We start from the raw sequence: 15,968 nt of genomic DNA on the forward strand, positions 1-15,968 counted from the left end.
GACCCTTCATCTGATGAAGGGTCTAGGCCCGAAACGTCAGCCTCTCTGCTCCTATGATGCTGCTTGGCCTGCTGTGTTCATCCAGCCCTGCACCTTGTTGTCTCGGATTCTCCAGCATCTGCAGTTCCTACTATCTCTGATTCAACTTTTAGAAAAGTTCCCTTAATGATAAAACGTTGTAGTGGAGCTCTGGGGGGTTTTAAATGTGTCTGTGAATAGGAAGGTGGAGGAAATTCAGAAGAGGGTAGATATCTTTGGGATAGAAATGCAGTCTGTGTCAATGTACCTTATGGCTTGCTATAGTCATGTGACCTCTGCCATGAGGTACTGACTGGGGATTGCTGTAATGACAAAATACACATTTGATATCTTACAGCTTGTTTCACTAAAGTCACAGTACAGACCAGGCTGTTACCTTAAACTCAAAACATTGGACAGAATGTTTTCAGCCCCTGAAATACATGGGTAATAGCAAGTCAGTTGATAAAGTATGGCAAGAAAAAAAAAACGAGATTCTTGGCATCAAGAAAGTTGTCCAATTTTCCACCCAAGTTTTTAGCAGCGAGGACACAAATCTCACTAATAACTAGTGACAGGCCTATTTGCATGCATTGACTTCTCTTTACTACCTAATCTCACCTCATTTTGTTCTGAGGAAGGGTCATTGGACCCAAAACGTTAACTCAGATTTCTCTCCACAGATGCTGCCAGACCTGTTGAGCTTATTCAGCAATTTCTGTTTTTGTCTCTCATTTATATGCAGTTTGATATTTTATCAGGCAGTGGAGCGAAACTAGATGGTGACAACTCCTCAAATGAAGGTCAGAGTTGGGTACCTAGCAGGTCCACTTGCCACCTGCTCTTCTAGGCCTCCGTCTTGACCAGGATTCCCCACTATCTCAGTCCAGACTTCATGGGCAGTGACCAATTGCATCCTCTCTCCACGGAGATTGGTATTGGACATGCACTAACCTCACCATACCATCCTGACAACATCTCCAACTCACTTGGAGAAATTTTCGCTACCTCAGCGCTACACTTTGGAGTGTACCAACAGCTTACATTGCAATTGAGAGGAACAGGTGAAGTCCCCATTGCAGGCAGCCAACATTACTGAAAGGAGCAGATGAAGTGAAGCCCTCGTGGCAGGCAGGCAGGCAGGCAGCATCACTGAGAGGAGCAGATAAGGTGAAGTCTCCTTGACAAGCAGTAAGGTAAGATCCCTGGTATATATTTGACATTTGTTTTTGAAAGGAAGTAAGTGAAAAGAGAATAATTTAAGGGTAAGTCATGACAAGGCAGCTTGGCCTGATCAGATGCTTCTCTGTATGATGACAGAAGTCAGGAACACTTCATGTTCAGGGTGACTATATGTGCAGGAAGTGTGTCCGACTGCAACTACTGGAAATCCGCATTTCTGATCTGGAGTAGCGACAGGAATCACTGTGGACCATCCACCAGGCTGAGATCGTTGTGGATAGCACATACAGTTAGATAGCCACACCACAGGTAAAGAGTGCACAGCCAGAAAGGGCCTCTAACCACTGGACAGAGTAAAAACATTAGGCAGATAGTGCAGCAGTCTGCAAGGACCGTGTCTATCTTTCTCTGACAGGTTTTTCATTTTGAATACTGCCAGGGGAGATGGTGTCTCAGGGGAATGCAGCAAGAGCCAGGTTCGTGGCACCAGGAATGGCTGGAGGAGAGAAAAAGAGTGCAAAAGCAATAATAGTAGGGGATTCTAGCATAAGGGAAACAAACAGATGTTTCTGTGGTCACAAGTGTGACACCAGGATTACCTCCCTAGTGCCAAGGTTAAGGATGTCACTGATTAATTGGAGGACATTCTGAAGGTGAAGGGAGAACAGGAGTAGTAGTCCATAGATTAAAGAGAGGGTGGGGTCCTGCAAATAGAATATAGGGAGATAGGAAATAAATTAAAAAGCCAAACCTCAAAGGTAGTAATCTCAGGATTACTCCAAGTGCCATGTGGTGGTGAAATCATGAGTAGGAAAGTAGGCCGAATGAATGTGTGCGATCGATTCTGGGGGAAATGAGGTCTTTTCAGGTTGGATGAGTTGCACTACAGTAGGATAAGGACCAATATCCTTGCAGGGACGAGATCGCTAGTATGGTGGGGGAGAGTTTATATGACAGTGGCAGGCAGACAGGGCCCTAAATAGAGTGATAAATGTGACAGAAACAAGGATAGGAAAGCGGAGGAAATGACGGCTAGCAGCAAACAATGCTGGAGTACAAAAACTAATGAGAATGTCAAAAGGACAAGTCTAAAGTTACTACCTGAATGAATGGAGGATTCACAATGAGGTAAAAGGTCAAGTCATCATCGTCCTTCCAGACCATGGGGCTGCTCTCTCATTTGAGAGTGATGACTGGTGTTGTTTTAACTTGAGGGTCACCACACCTCAGGCAAGGCGAGAGGTTGAGAAGGAGAATCCTTCACCAAAGATGTGCAAATTAAGTGGATTAGCCATGGGAAGTGCAGGGTTACAGGGTTAGGGTGGTCTGGGTAGGATGCTGTTCAGACAGTTAGTGTAGATTCAATGGGTTAAATGGCCTGCTTCCACACATTAGGGGATTTTGTGATTCATGGTAATCTGAGCTGGTGCAGAAATTGAACCCACCCTGTTGGCGTTGCTCTGTGTTGTAAACCAGCCATCCAGAAAAGTAAACATTTTTCAAAAATTCATTTATGGTACATGGATGGCGTTGGGCCAGCATTTATTGATCATCCCTTGTTGCTCTTGAGAAGGTGGTGGTGAGCTGTCTTCTTGAACTACTGTCCATTTACTGTAGGTAGACCACAATGCCCTGGGGGGAGGGGTGTTGGTGAATTCATGATTTATACCCAGAGATACTAAAAGAATGACAATATATTTCAAAATCAGGGTGGTGAGTACTTTAGAGAGGAACTTGTCCATCTCTCTCCTACCTATCCACCCCACCATCCCACTGACCAAACTGCACCACTCCCTACATGCATCCACCAATCACCATCCCATTGACCTTTCCCCTGCCCCACCCCTCCTCCCGCTATTTATTTCCCAGCTCCCTTCCCCCTCCCCATTTCTGAAGAAGGGTCCCGACCCAAAATGTCAACGTTCCTGTTCTTCTGATGCTGCCTGACCTGCTGTGTTCCTCCAGCTCCACACTGTGTTGTCTATATCTACCATCTTTTTCCTTCTAGGTGGAAGTGGTCATGGGTTTGGGAGGTGCTCTTCAAGGAGCCTTGGTGAATTTCTGCATTGCCTCTTGTACGTGGTTCACACTACTGCTACTGTGTATTGGTGAAAATGTGGACATGATGCCAATCAAGTGGGCTACTTTGCCCTGGATGGTGGCTTCTTGAGTGTTGTTGGGGCTGCACTCATCCAGGCAAGAGGGGAGTATTCCATTACACTCCTGACTTGTGCCTTGTAGATGATGGGCAGGCTTTGGGGAGTCAGGAGGTGAGACACTTGTTGCAGGACTCCCAAACTCTGACCTGCTGTTGTAGTCACAGCACGTATGTGGTTGGTCCTTTTCAATTTCTGGACACTGATAACCCCTAGGATGTTGCCAGCAGGGGATTCAGTGGGGATGATGCCATTGAATATCAAGGGGACTGGTTAGATTCTCTCTTGTTGGAGATGCTCATTGCCTGACACTTGTAGGGTGCAAATGCTACTTGCCACTTTTCAGCCTAAATGTGAATATTGTTCAGCTCTCGCTGTGTTCAGACACAGACTGCATCAATATTTGAGGAGTTGCAAATGGTGTTAAACATTGTACAGTCATTAGCAAACATCTCCACTTCTGACCTTACGATGGAAGGAAGGTCATTGGTGAGGCAGCTGTCCTGGCACTGAGATGACTGATGTCCAATCACCTTCCTTTTTTATCACCTATGTCTCCAACTAGTGAAGAGTTTGCCCCCTGATGCCCACTGACTCCAGCTTTTACTCCTTCATGCTACACATCATCAAATGCAGCATTGACGCCAAGTTCAATCACTGTCAGTTCATCTCTGGAATTCAGCTCTTTTGTCCAGGTTTGAACTAAGGTTATAATGAGGTCAGGAGCTGCAGGGTCCTGGTGGAACCCAAACTGGGCGTCACTAAGCAGGTTATTGCTGAGCAGGTGCTGCTTGATAGTGCTGTTGATCACATTTTCCATCACTTTACTGACGATCGAGAGGAGACTGATGGGGGTAATTGGCGGTGTTGAATTTATGCTCCTGTTTTGTATTCAGGATGTACCTGGGCATTTTGCTCATTTGAAATCTGTTCGACTTAACACAGTAATAATGCCACACAACACGATGTATTATCAATGTTAAGGTAGGACTTTGTCTCTGTAAGGATTGTACATGGTAGTCACTTTTACTGTTACTATCTAGTACAGGTGCATCAGACATAGACAGATCAATGAGAATGAAGTTTTTCCCTCCTGTTGGTTCCCTCACCACCTGTAGCAGACCCTCCAGCAGTTATGTCCTACAAGACTCAATTGGTTCGGTTAGTAGTTGTGCTGCTAAGCCATCATTGGTGGTAGAAATAGAAGATCCCATCCTGAGTGCATTCTGTGACCTTGCCACCCCCAGTGGTACTTGCCACTTTCTCCAAGTTGTATTCAACAGGGAGGAGTCCTGATTAATTGGAGTGGGGTGGGGGTGGAATTTGGGGACAGTGCTTGATAACGACCAGGTGATTTTCCTGCCAATATTTGACTTGATGCCATGAGACTTCATGGGGTCAGAGCCAATGTGAGGACTGGCAGGGAAACTCCCTCCTGACTGTTATACCACTGTGCCAGATTTTTAATACAAATTCCACCATGTGCTATTATGAGATTTGGACCCTGGCCTCCAAAACTTACCAGCAATGATACCATATCATTGTCTCCCTGAATTAATAGCACAAATAGTTTTACACGGATATGACATGATAGCGAATACAGAGGCATGGCTGCAGGATGACCAAGACTGTGAATTGAACATCCAAGGGTATTCAGCCTTTAGGAAGGACAAGACAAATGGAAAAGGAAGTAGGTCACTTTATTAGCGAAAGATGCAATGAATGCAGTAGTGAAAAGGATATTCATGCAAGAATCAAGAAGTGAAATCAGTCTGGATGGGGCTAAGGAAAAATAATGTGCGGAAATCTTTAGTAAGTGTTGAGTACAGGCCTCCAAGCAGTAGTGGGGAGGTAGGGGATGGCATTGAAAAGAAAAGTAGAGAGCTATGTAATTGTGGGTGATTTCAGTATAGATTGGAAACCATGTTTGCAATAATACTCTGGTGGATGAATTCCTGGAATGTGTACAAGGCGGATTTTAAAGCCTGTACATTGAGGAAACAGCCTGAGGTAGGCTATCCTAAATGTATGTATTGAGAAGAGGTTAATTAATAATCTAGTTGTGCAAGATCCTTTAGGAATAACTGTGCAACACCATAGAATTCTTAAATAAGACAAAGAACTGTAGGTGCTGGAAATCTGAAGCAAATTTACTTCCTACAAATCTGAAACAAACACAGAAGTTGCTGGAGAAACTCAGCAGGTCTGTCAGCAACTGTGCCGAGAAAGCAGAGTTAATGTTTCAAGTCGAGTGACTTCATCAGAATTCTTTGTTGGGACAGAAAGTGATGTAGTCCAATTCAAAACTAGGGTCCTAAATCCAGACTGGTTGGACTAAAGTGTCTGTTGCCATGATGTACGAATCTATAAACAACGGAAGCTGTGAAGATTTGAGGGATTCGTTAGCTGTGATAAACTGGATAACTTCATTAAAAGTCATGATAGTGGACAGGAAATGGCTAGTATTTAAGGAATGAACACGTGTTGCTTCAGTTGCACACTACTTTCAGGCAAAAGAACGCAACTGGAAAAGTAGTCCAACCATGGTTAACAACAAAAATTAAGGATATTGTTAGATCCAAAGAGAAGGCATATAATGTTGCTTGAAAAAGTACCAAGCCTGACAACAGGGAGCACTTTAGAATTAAGCAAAGGTGAATGAAGCGGTTCAGGGGGGAAAACAGAATACGAAAATAAACGTGCAGGGGCATAAAACTAAATGGTAAGAACGTTTATAAGTAGGTAAAAAGATGAAAAAGATCAGTGAGGACAAATGTAGGCATCCTACAGTCTGAAACGGGTAGTTGTTAATGGAGATCAAGAAATAGCAGAGCAAGTAAAGGTCTAATTTTGTTCTGTCTTCACTCTTAAAGGCACAAAAAATCCCAGAGTGTTAGGAAAGCAGGAATTGGAGGGAATTAGTATTAGTAAAAGAACAAAATGTGCTGAAAAATATAATGGGGCTGAAAAATATAGTGGGACTGAAAGCTGATAAATCCCCAGGGCCTGATAATCTCCATCCCAGAGTGAGGTGGCCATGGAAGTAGTATATGTGTTGGCTGTCATCTTCACAAATTCAATAAATTGTCGATTGGAAGATGGGAAATGTAACCAACTGTTTTAAAAAGTTGCGAAAGAGCAAACTGGGAATTAAAGACTGGTTAGCCTTGAATCAAATGTAGGGAAAATACTGGAGTCTGTTATAAAGCATGTGATAACTAGAAACTTTTCAAAAAAAAAATCCAGTATCATTACACTAAGTCATGTGGATTTATGAAAGGGAACTCATGTTTCACTAATCTACTGGATTTTTTGAGGACATATTGAGTAGAATAGATGCACAGCTCACTTCACAGCTCTTCTTCCCAAAACCCACAAACAGGACTGCCCAGGCAGACCCATTGTTTCTGTCTGCTCCTGCCCCACAGAACTCATCACTTACAAACTTGACTCTTTTTTTTCTCCCGTGGTCCAGTCCCTGCCCACTTACATCCGGGATTCCTCTGACACTTTACGCCAGTCTTAGAATTTGCAGTTTGTAAACTCCAGCTGCCTTCACTTTACCACGGATGTACAATCCCTTTACATATCCATCCCCCACCAGGAGGGTCTTAGGGCTCTCCACTATTTCCTGGAAGAAAGGCCTGAACCGTCCCCATCCACCACCACCCTCCCTACCTGGCCAAGCTGTTCCTCACACTGAACAACTTCTCTTTTAACTCCTCTCAATTTCTTAGCTCAGAGGGGTGGTCATGGGCCCCAGTTATGCCTGTGTCTGTATGAGATATGTGGAACATTCGATGTTCAAGTCCTATTCCGGCCCCCACCCACAACTCTTTCTCTGATATTTGGTTGATATCATTGGTGCTACTTCCCCCTCTTGTCTGGAATTGGAAACATTTATCGATTTCACTTCCAATGTCCACCCCTTCACTTTCACCTGGTCTATCTCTGACTCCTCCCTTCCCTTCCTCAACATCTGTTTCCATTTCTGGGGATAGGCTGGCCACCAATATCCACTATAAACCCATCGACTCCCACCTTGACTATACATCCTCATACCCTGCTTCCTTTAAAGACTACATTCCATTCTCCCAGTTCCTCTGTCTCCTTCACACCTGTTCCGATGCTGCCAACTTCAACAAGTGAGCCTCCAAAATGTACAACTTCTTCCTCAACCAAAGATTCCCCAGCACCTTTCGACCCATCTCCTGCACTTCGGCCCTCATCCCCTCTCTTCCTTCCCACAGCAGCAATAGGGTTGCTCTTGTCCTTACCTAACATCCCACCAGCATCCACATCTAGAAAATCATCAGCCACCATTTCCACCACCTCCAGCAAGATGCCACCACCATATACATATTCCCCTCCCCTCCTTTGTCCACCTTCTGCAAGGACCGTTCCCTCTGGAACAAGCTGGTCCACTCTTCCTTCACTCACAACATCCTCCCCACAGTCCCACGACACCTTCACCCTCAAACGCAGAATGTATAACACCTGCCCATTTATCTCCTCCCTCCTCAGTATCCAAGGGCCCAAACATATCTTCCAAGTCAAGCAGCACTTCCCAGAATCTAGTCTACTGTATTTGCTGCTCACAATGTGGTCTCCTCTACACTGGGGAAACGAAGCATAGACTGGGTGAACGCTTCACAGAACATCTACGTTCTGGTCGCAAAAAAGACCCTGATCTTCCACTTATCTGCTACTTCAACACACCACTCTGTTCCCTGCCCAACACCTTTGTCTCAGGCTTTCTGCAGTGCTCCAGTGAAGCTCAGCGCAAGCTGGAAGAACAACATCAGAAGGTTACCCTGCAACCTTCTGAACTCGATGTCGAGTTCAATAACTTTAGGGCTTGAACTTAGCCATGAACTTGCCCCTACCCCCACACACCAAGCCTTGTTATCACATGGTCTGTTATTACACATAACCCATTGTTAGCCACTAACAATCCCCATTGACAGCTATTCACCTTCCTCGCCAGATCGTTATCGACTCCCTCATCTGTCCAACTCTCTCCTTGGGCTTGATACCCACCTATCATTTACTCCTTACCCCGTCCCCCACCCTATCGTCTGCATATAAACCAACATGTTCCTAGTTACCATTAGTTTTGAGGAAGGGTCACTGGATGTGAAATGTTAACTCAATTGTCTCCACAGATGCTGCCAGACCTGCTGAGGTTTTCCAGAAATTTCTGTTTTTGTTTCTGATTTACAGCCCACACTTCTTTTGGTTTTAATATGTTAGCAATTTGGATGAGGGGTTTGAGTTTAAAATTTCCAAGTTTGCATACGACTCAAAACTAGGTGGGAATGGGAGTTGAGGAGGACATAAAGGGGCTCAGGGAAATTTAGATAAGTTGAATAAGTGGGCGAATACATGACTGATGCAGAATAATTTGGATAAATGTGAAGTTGTTCACCTAGATAGGAAAAATAGAATGTGGAGCACTATTTAATTAGGAGTAATGATAGACTGGAAAAGTTTGTTGTACAATGGGACCTTGGTGCCCTGTATACTGGTCATTGAGAACAAGCATGCAGATGCAGCAAGCAGTTAGGTAGGCAAATGTTATGTTGACTTTCATTGCAAGAAGATTTAAATACAGGAACAATGGAGACGTACTGCAGCTGGGAAGGACCTTGGTGGGGCCATATCTGGAGAACTGTGTGTGCAGTTTTGGTCTCCACACCAATAAAAGAAATACTTGCTGTAAAGAAAGTTCATCAAAGGTGCATCAAGCTGATTCCCGGGATGACAGGTTTGACATATGTGGGGAGCATTTGGATTAACGGGGGGGGGGGGGGGCCCTGTATTCACTTGAGTTTAGAAGGTTGAGAAGGGATTTCGTTGAAATGTTTGAAATTCTGAGAGGCCTGGGCAGTTTGAATGGTGGGATGATGTTTCTCCTGGTCAGATTGGGTCCCTTATACTGAACAATTTCAGGGTACTTGGTAATTCATTTCAGATTGAGATGAGGAAAATTTTCTTCACTCAGAGGATGGTGAACTCATGGAATTCTCTATTGCAGAAGGTTTTGGAGGAAATGTCGCTGGATGTATTTAGGAAGGAAATATGCAGAGTGCCAAATGTTACAAAAATGGTTGAAAAGTCAAGTGGTGAGTTGACTTTCAGGAGTCTACAGAGGGATATAGTCAGTTTAAGTGAGTGACAAATGGAATGTAACCTGGAGAAATGTGCAGTTATGCACTTTGACAGGAAGGCCAGAGTGGCTCAATAACATTTAACTGAAGAAGGGCTGCTGAAAGCTACAGCACAAAGCGATTTGGGTGTCCTCGTACACAAATCACAAAATACTAGCAGAAGCTCAGCACACAATAGGGAAGATAAACGAAATATTGACTTTTACTTCAGAGAGAGTGGAGTATAACAGTACGAAAGTCTTGTTAAAACTATGCAAGGCACGAGTTAGATCACACAGAGAATACGATGAACAGTTTTTGGTCCCTTTATCTAAGGAAAGGTATACTGCATTGGAGACGATCCATATAGATTCACTGGGTTGATCCCAGGTATGGAGGAGTTGCCTTATGAGGAGATGTTAAGTAGATTGTGTTTGGGGTTTCGAAGACTGAGGGGTGATCTCAATGAAACATATAAAATTTTAAGGGGACTTGACAAAGGTAGATGTGGAAAGATTGTTTCTCCTTGAGAAAGAATCTATGATCGTAGGGCATAATTTCAATGCAAGGGTTTGTCCAAATAGGACAGCGATGAGGAGGAATTTCCTCTCTCGGATGATAGAGGGTGCACGGAATTCTCTATTACAGAAATCTGTCGAGGTATTATTAAGTGTATTCAAGGCTGAGATGGATTTTTAATCAATAAGGGAATCAAGGGTTAGAGCGAAAAGTTGGGAGTGTGGAATTGAGGATTATCAGATCAGGCATGATTTCATTGAACGGTGGAGCAGGCTAAGCGAGCTAAATGGCCTACTTCTCTGACATTTTATGATTTATGAATCTATTATGACTTTATAAGGCAATGACCTAGTGGTATTATTGCTAGACTATTAATTCAGAGACCCAGATAATGTTCTGGGGACCCAGGTTCAAATCCTGCCTCAGCAGATGGTGGAATTTCAATTCAATAAAAGTTAAATCTGGAATTAAGAATCTACTGATGACCATGAAATCATTGTCGATTGTTGGAAAAGCTCATCTGGTTCACTAATATCCTTAAGGGAGGGAAATCTGCCACCTGATCTGGCCTACATGTGACTCCAGACCCACCGGATTGTGGTTGACTCTCAGTTGACCTCTGAAATGGCCCAGCAAGCCATTAGTTGTACCAATCGCTACAAAATTTCAAAGAAATGAAATCGGATGGATCACCTGGCATTAACCTAGGCACCGGAAAAGACAACGGCAGAAACAGCCCTGTCGACCTCACTAACATCTGGGGGCTGATGCCAAATTTGGGAGAGCTGTGTCGAAGACTAGTTAAGCAGCAGCCTGACATAGTCATACTCACAGAATCATACCTTACAGACAATGTCCCAGACACCACCATCACCATCCCTGGATATGTCCTGTCTCACCAGCAGGACAGACCTAGCAAAAATGGCGGCACAGTGGTATACAGTCAGGAGAGTGTTGCTCTGGGAATCCTCAACATTGACTCCGGACCCCATGACGTCTTGTGGCTTCAGAGTAAACATCGAGCTGGTCGGGTCCTACAGGACATAGCTGCTAGACTGGGTCTGCGGCCGGTAGTGAGGGAACCAACAGAGGGAAAAACATACTGGACCTCATTCTTACCAATCTGTCAGCTGCAGATGCATCTGTCCGTGACAGTATTGGTAAAAGCGACCTCAGCACAGTACTTGTGGAGATGAAGTCCAGCCTCCACATTGAGAATAATTCCATCATGTTGTGTGGCACTATCACTGTGCTAAATGGGACACACTTTGCACAGATCTAGCAACTCAAGACTGGGCATCCATGAGGCACTGTGGGCCATCAATATTCGTACTCCAGCACATTTTGTAACTTATTGCCCAATGTATGCCCCACTCAAACATTACCATCAAGCCAGGGGATCAACCCTGGTTAAATGGAGAGTGCAGGAGGGCAGCACCAGGCGTTCCTGAAGATGAGGTGTCAACCTGGTGATGCTACCAAACAGGACTACTTGCACGCCAAACAGTGAAAGCAGCAAGTGATAGACTGAGCTAAGCAATCCCACAACCAACGGATCAGTTCTAAGCTCTGCAGTCCTGCCACATCCAGTTGTGTATGACATTGGATGATTGAACTACTCACTGGAGGAGGAGGGTCCACAAATATCCCCATCCTCAATGATGGAAGAGCCCAGCACATCAGTATAAAAGATAAGGCTAAAGCTTTTGCAGCAATCTTCAGCCAGAAGTGCCGAGTAGATGATCCATTGCAGCCTCCTCCAGTGGTCCCCAGCACTACAGATATCAGCCTTCAGTCAATTCGATTCACTCCACGTGATATCGAGAAACAGTTGGAGGCACTGGATGCTGCAAAGGCCACAGGCCCTGACAACATTCTAGCAATAGTACTGAAGACTTGTGCTGAAGAACTTGCCATTCCCCTAGCCAAGCTGTTTCAATACAGTTACAACACTGGTATCTACTGTGGAAAATTGCCCAAGTATATCCTGTATACAAAAAGCAAGATAAATCCAACCTGGCCAATTTTCACCCTATCAGTCTACTGTCGATCATCAGTAAAGTGATGAAAGGTGTCATCAAACGGCACCTGCTCAGCGATGCCCAGTTTGGGTTCCTCCAGGGCCACTCAGCTCCTGACCTAATTACAGCCTTGGTTCAAACATGGGCAAAAGAGCTGGATTTCAGTGGTGAGGTGAGAGTGAAAGCCCTTGATATCAACGCTGCATTCGCCCGAGTGTGGCATCAAGGAGCCCTAGCAAAACTGGAATCGATGGGTATCAGGGGAAATCTCTCTGGTGGTTAGGAAGATGGTCATGGTTGTTGGAGGTCAGTCAACTCAGCTTCAGGACATCTCTGCAGTAGTTCTGCAGGGTAGTGTCTTAGTCACAACCACCTTCAGCTGCTTCATCAAAGACCTTTCCTCCATCATAAGGTCAGAAGTGGGATGTTCGTCAATGGTTGCACAATGTTAAGTACCATTCAAAACTCCTCAGATACTGAAGCAGTCCATGTCCAAATGCAACAAGATCTGGACAATATTCAGGCTTGGGCTGATGAGTGGCAAGTAATATTCATGCCATACAAATGCCGGGCTATGACCATCACCAATAAGAGACTATCTAACCACCGCCCTTTGACATTCAGTGGTGTTACCGTCACTGAATCTCTCACTATCAACATCTTGTGAAATTATCATTGATCAGAAACTCAACTGGACTCACCACATAAATGCAGTGGTTGTAAGAGCAGGTGACAGGGTAAGAATACTGTAGCGAGTAACTCACCCTCCTGACTCCTCAAAGCCCATCTCCCATCTACAAGGCACAAGTCAGGAGTGTAATGGAATACTCCCCACTTGCCTGGATGGGTAGGCCTCAACAACACTCAAGACGCTTGACACCATTCAGGACAAAGCAGCCCGCTTGATTGGCACTACATCCACAGTATCCACTCTTTCCACCACTGACGCTCAGTAGCAGCAGTGTATACTATCTATAAGATGCACTGCAGATATTCACGAGATTCCCAGACAGCACTGTCCAAACCTGTGACCACTTCCATCCAGAAGGACATGGGCAGCAGATGCATGGGAACACCATCACCTGCAAATTCCCCTCCAAGTCACTCACCATCCTGACTTGGAAATATATTGCCATTCCTTCACTGTCGCTGGGTCAAAATCCTGGAATTCCCTCCCTCATAGCATTGTGGGTCAACCCACAGCAAGTGGTCTGCAGTGGATCAAGAAGGTAACTCATCATCACCTTCTCAAGGGCAACTAGGGATGGGTGATAAATGCTGGCCTAGCCAGCAATGCCCATGTCCCACAAAGGAATGAAAAAAAAAGGATGCTGTGGCAGAGTTATGGTGAGTGAAAGAATGGACAAGGAGGATCAAGTTTGAAGAAATGTTTTGCAATAAGTCCTGCAGCATTGCTACGAGCCAAGGCCACGATTTACCACCAATTCACCACCTCCAGTGTGTCCTCCTGGAATGGAGGCAGGGTGAGCAAGTGACCCCTGATTTCTCCAATCACGATTAGGTTGTCGCACTGTGTGCACTTTTCTCCTGCATTAAAGAGGGCTGTGAAGTGATAGCCATATGAGGTGATTAGAGAATGTGCCTGTTATGGTAGAACAATGCACAGGCAGGAGTTTCCTTGTGCAGGGGAGGGAAAAGTGTATGGAGTTGCATCAGGGGAGTGTAGATAAGTGTCGTTGTCAGGTGAAGGTGCTAAATTGGGCGAAGGCTAATTACAACAAGACTAGGCAGGAACTGAAGAATGTAGATTGGAGGCAGATGTTTGAAGGCAACTCAACATCTGGTATGTGGGAAGCTTTCAAGTGTAAGTTGCTGGGAACTCAGGACCGGCACATTCTTGTAAGGATGAAAGATAAGTATAGCAAGTTTAGGGAATCTTGGATAACGAGAGATATTGTGAGCCTAATCAAAAAGAAAAAAGGAAGCATTTATCAAGGTCAGGAGGCTGGGAACATACGAAGCAAGGGTGGAATACAAGGAAAGTCAAAAGAAACATAAACAAGGAGTCAGGAGGGCTAAAAGGGGTCATGAAACGTTATTGGCCAACAGGATTAAGGAAAATCCCAAGGCTTTTTATACATATATAAAGATAGAGAGGATAGCCAGGGAGAGGGTTGGCCCAATCACGGACAGGGAAGGGAATTTATGTGTGGATCCAGAGGAACTGGGCGAGGTAATAAATGAATATTTTGCGTCAGTATTCACCATAGAGAAGGACTTGGTGGATGATGAATCTGGGGAAGGGTGTGTAGACAGTTTGGGTCATGTTGTGATCAAAAGGAGGAGGTATTAGGGGTCTTGAAAAACATGAAGGTAGACAAGTCCCCAGGGCCTGATGGGATATACCCCAGAATACTGAGAGAGGCACGGGAGGAAATTACTGTGGCCTTGAGGAAAATCTTTGTATCCTCACTGGCTATAGGGGAGGTCCCAGAGGATTGGAGAATAGCCAATGTTGTTCCTTTGTTTGAGAAAGGTAGCAAGGATAATCCAGCTAATTACAGGCCGGTAAGCCTTATGTCAGTGGTAGGGAAATTATTGGAGAGGATTCTTCGAGACAGGATTTACTCCCACTTGGAAATCAGTGGGCATATTAGCGAGAGGCAACATGGTTTTGTGAAGGGGAGGTCGTGTCTCACTAACTTGGTTGAGTTTTTTGAGTAAGTGACGAAGTTGATCGATGAGGGTAGGGCAGTGGATGTTGTCTACATGGATTTCAGTAAGGCCTTTGACAAGTTCCCTTATGGCAGGCTGATACAGAAGGTAAAGTCGCATGGAGTCAGAGGTGAGGTTGCAAGATGGATAAAAAACTGGCTCGGTCATCGAAGACAAAGGAGTAGCAGTGGAAGAGTGCATTTCTGAATGGAGGGCTCTGACCAGTTCCTCAGGGATCAGTGTTGGGACCTTTGCCATTTGTAATATATATAAATGATTTGGAGGAGAATGTAACTGGTCTAATTAGTAAGTTTGCCGGTGACACGGGTTGGTGGAATTGCGGACAGCGATGAGGACCGTCAAAGGATACAGCTGAATATAGATTGGTTGGTGACTTGGGCAGTGAGATGGCAGATGGAGTTTAATCCAGAAAAACGTGAGGTAATGCATTTCGGAAGGTCTAATCCAGATGGAAAATATATCGTAAATGGCAGAAGCCTTAAGAGTACTGACAGACAGAGGGATCTGGGTGTAGAGGTACACAGGTCACTGAAAGTGGCAACGCAGGTGGAGAGGGTAGTCAACAAGGCATACAGCATACTTGCCTTCATCGGTCGAGGCATTGAGTTTAAAAATTGGCAGGTAATGTTGCAGCTTTATAGAACCTTAGTTAGGCCGCATTTGGAATATTGTGTTCAATTCTGGTTGCCAAACTACCAGAAGGCTTTGGAGAGGGTACAGAAAAGATTTACCAGGATGTTGCCTGGTATGGAGGGCATTAGCTGTGAGGAGAAGTTGGAGAAACTTGGGTTGTTCTCACTGGAACAATGGAGATTGAGGGGTGACCTGATAGAGGTCTACAAGATTATGAAGGGCATGGACAGAGTGGACAGTCAGAAGCTGTTTCCCCAGGGTGGAAGAGTCAATTACTAGGGGGGGGCAAAGGTTTAAGGTGTGAGGGGCCAGGTTTAAAAATGATGTACGAGGCAAGTTTTTTACACAGAGGGTGGTGGGTGCCTGGAACTCGCTGCCAGGGCAGGTAGTGGAAGAAGATACAGTAGTGACTTTTAAAGGGTGTCTTGACAAATACATGAATAGGATGGGCATAAAGGGATACAGTCCCCGGAAGGGTAGGGAGCTTTAGTTGAGACAGGCAGCATGTTGGTGCAGGCTTGGAGGGCCAGATTAATCTAAAATGCCATCCCCTATTCCCAATTCCTTCGCCTCCGCCGCATCTGCTCCCAGGA

The 15,968-nt window shown here is 44.9% G+C and overlaps 1 protein-coding gene across 1 annotated transcript in view; it reads left to right on the top strand.

Moving 5' to 3' along the window:
- Positions 1–15,968, top strand: part of dnah9l (dynein, axonemal, heavy polypeptide 9 like) — a 365,602-nt gene that overhangs the window by 294,017 nt on the left and 55,617 nt on the right. The gene's annotated exons all lie outside the window — the stretch shown is intronic.

This window comes from Rhincodon typus, chromosome 7 (assembly GCF_021869965.1).
Source record: "Rhincodon typus isolate 14 chromosome 7, sRhiTyp1.1, whole genome shotgun sequence".
NCBI lineage: Eukaryota > Metazoa > Chordata > Chondrichthyes > Orectolobiformes > Rhincodontidae > Rhincodon > Rhincodon typus.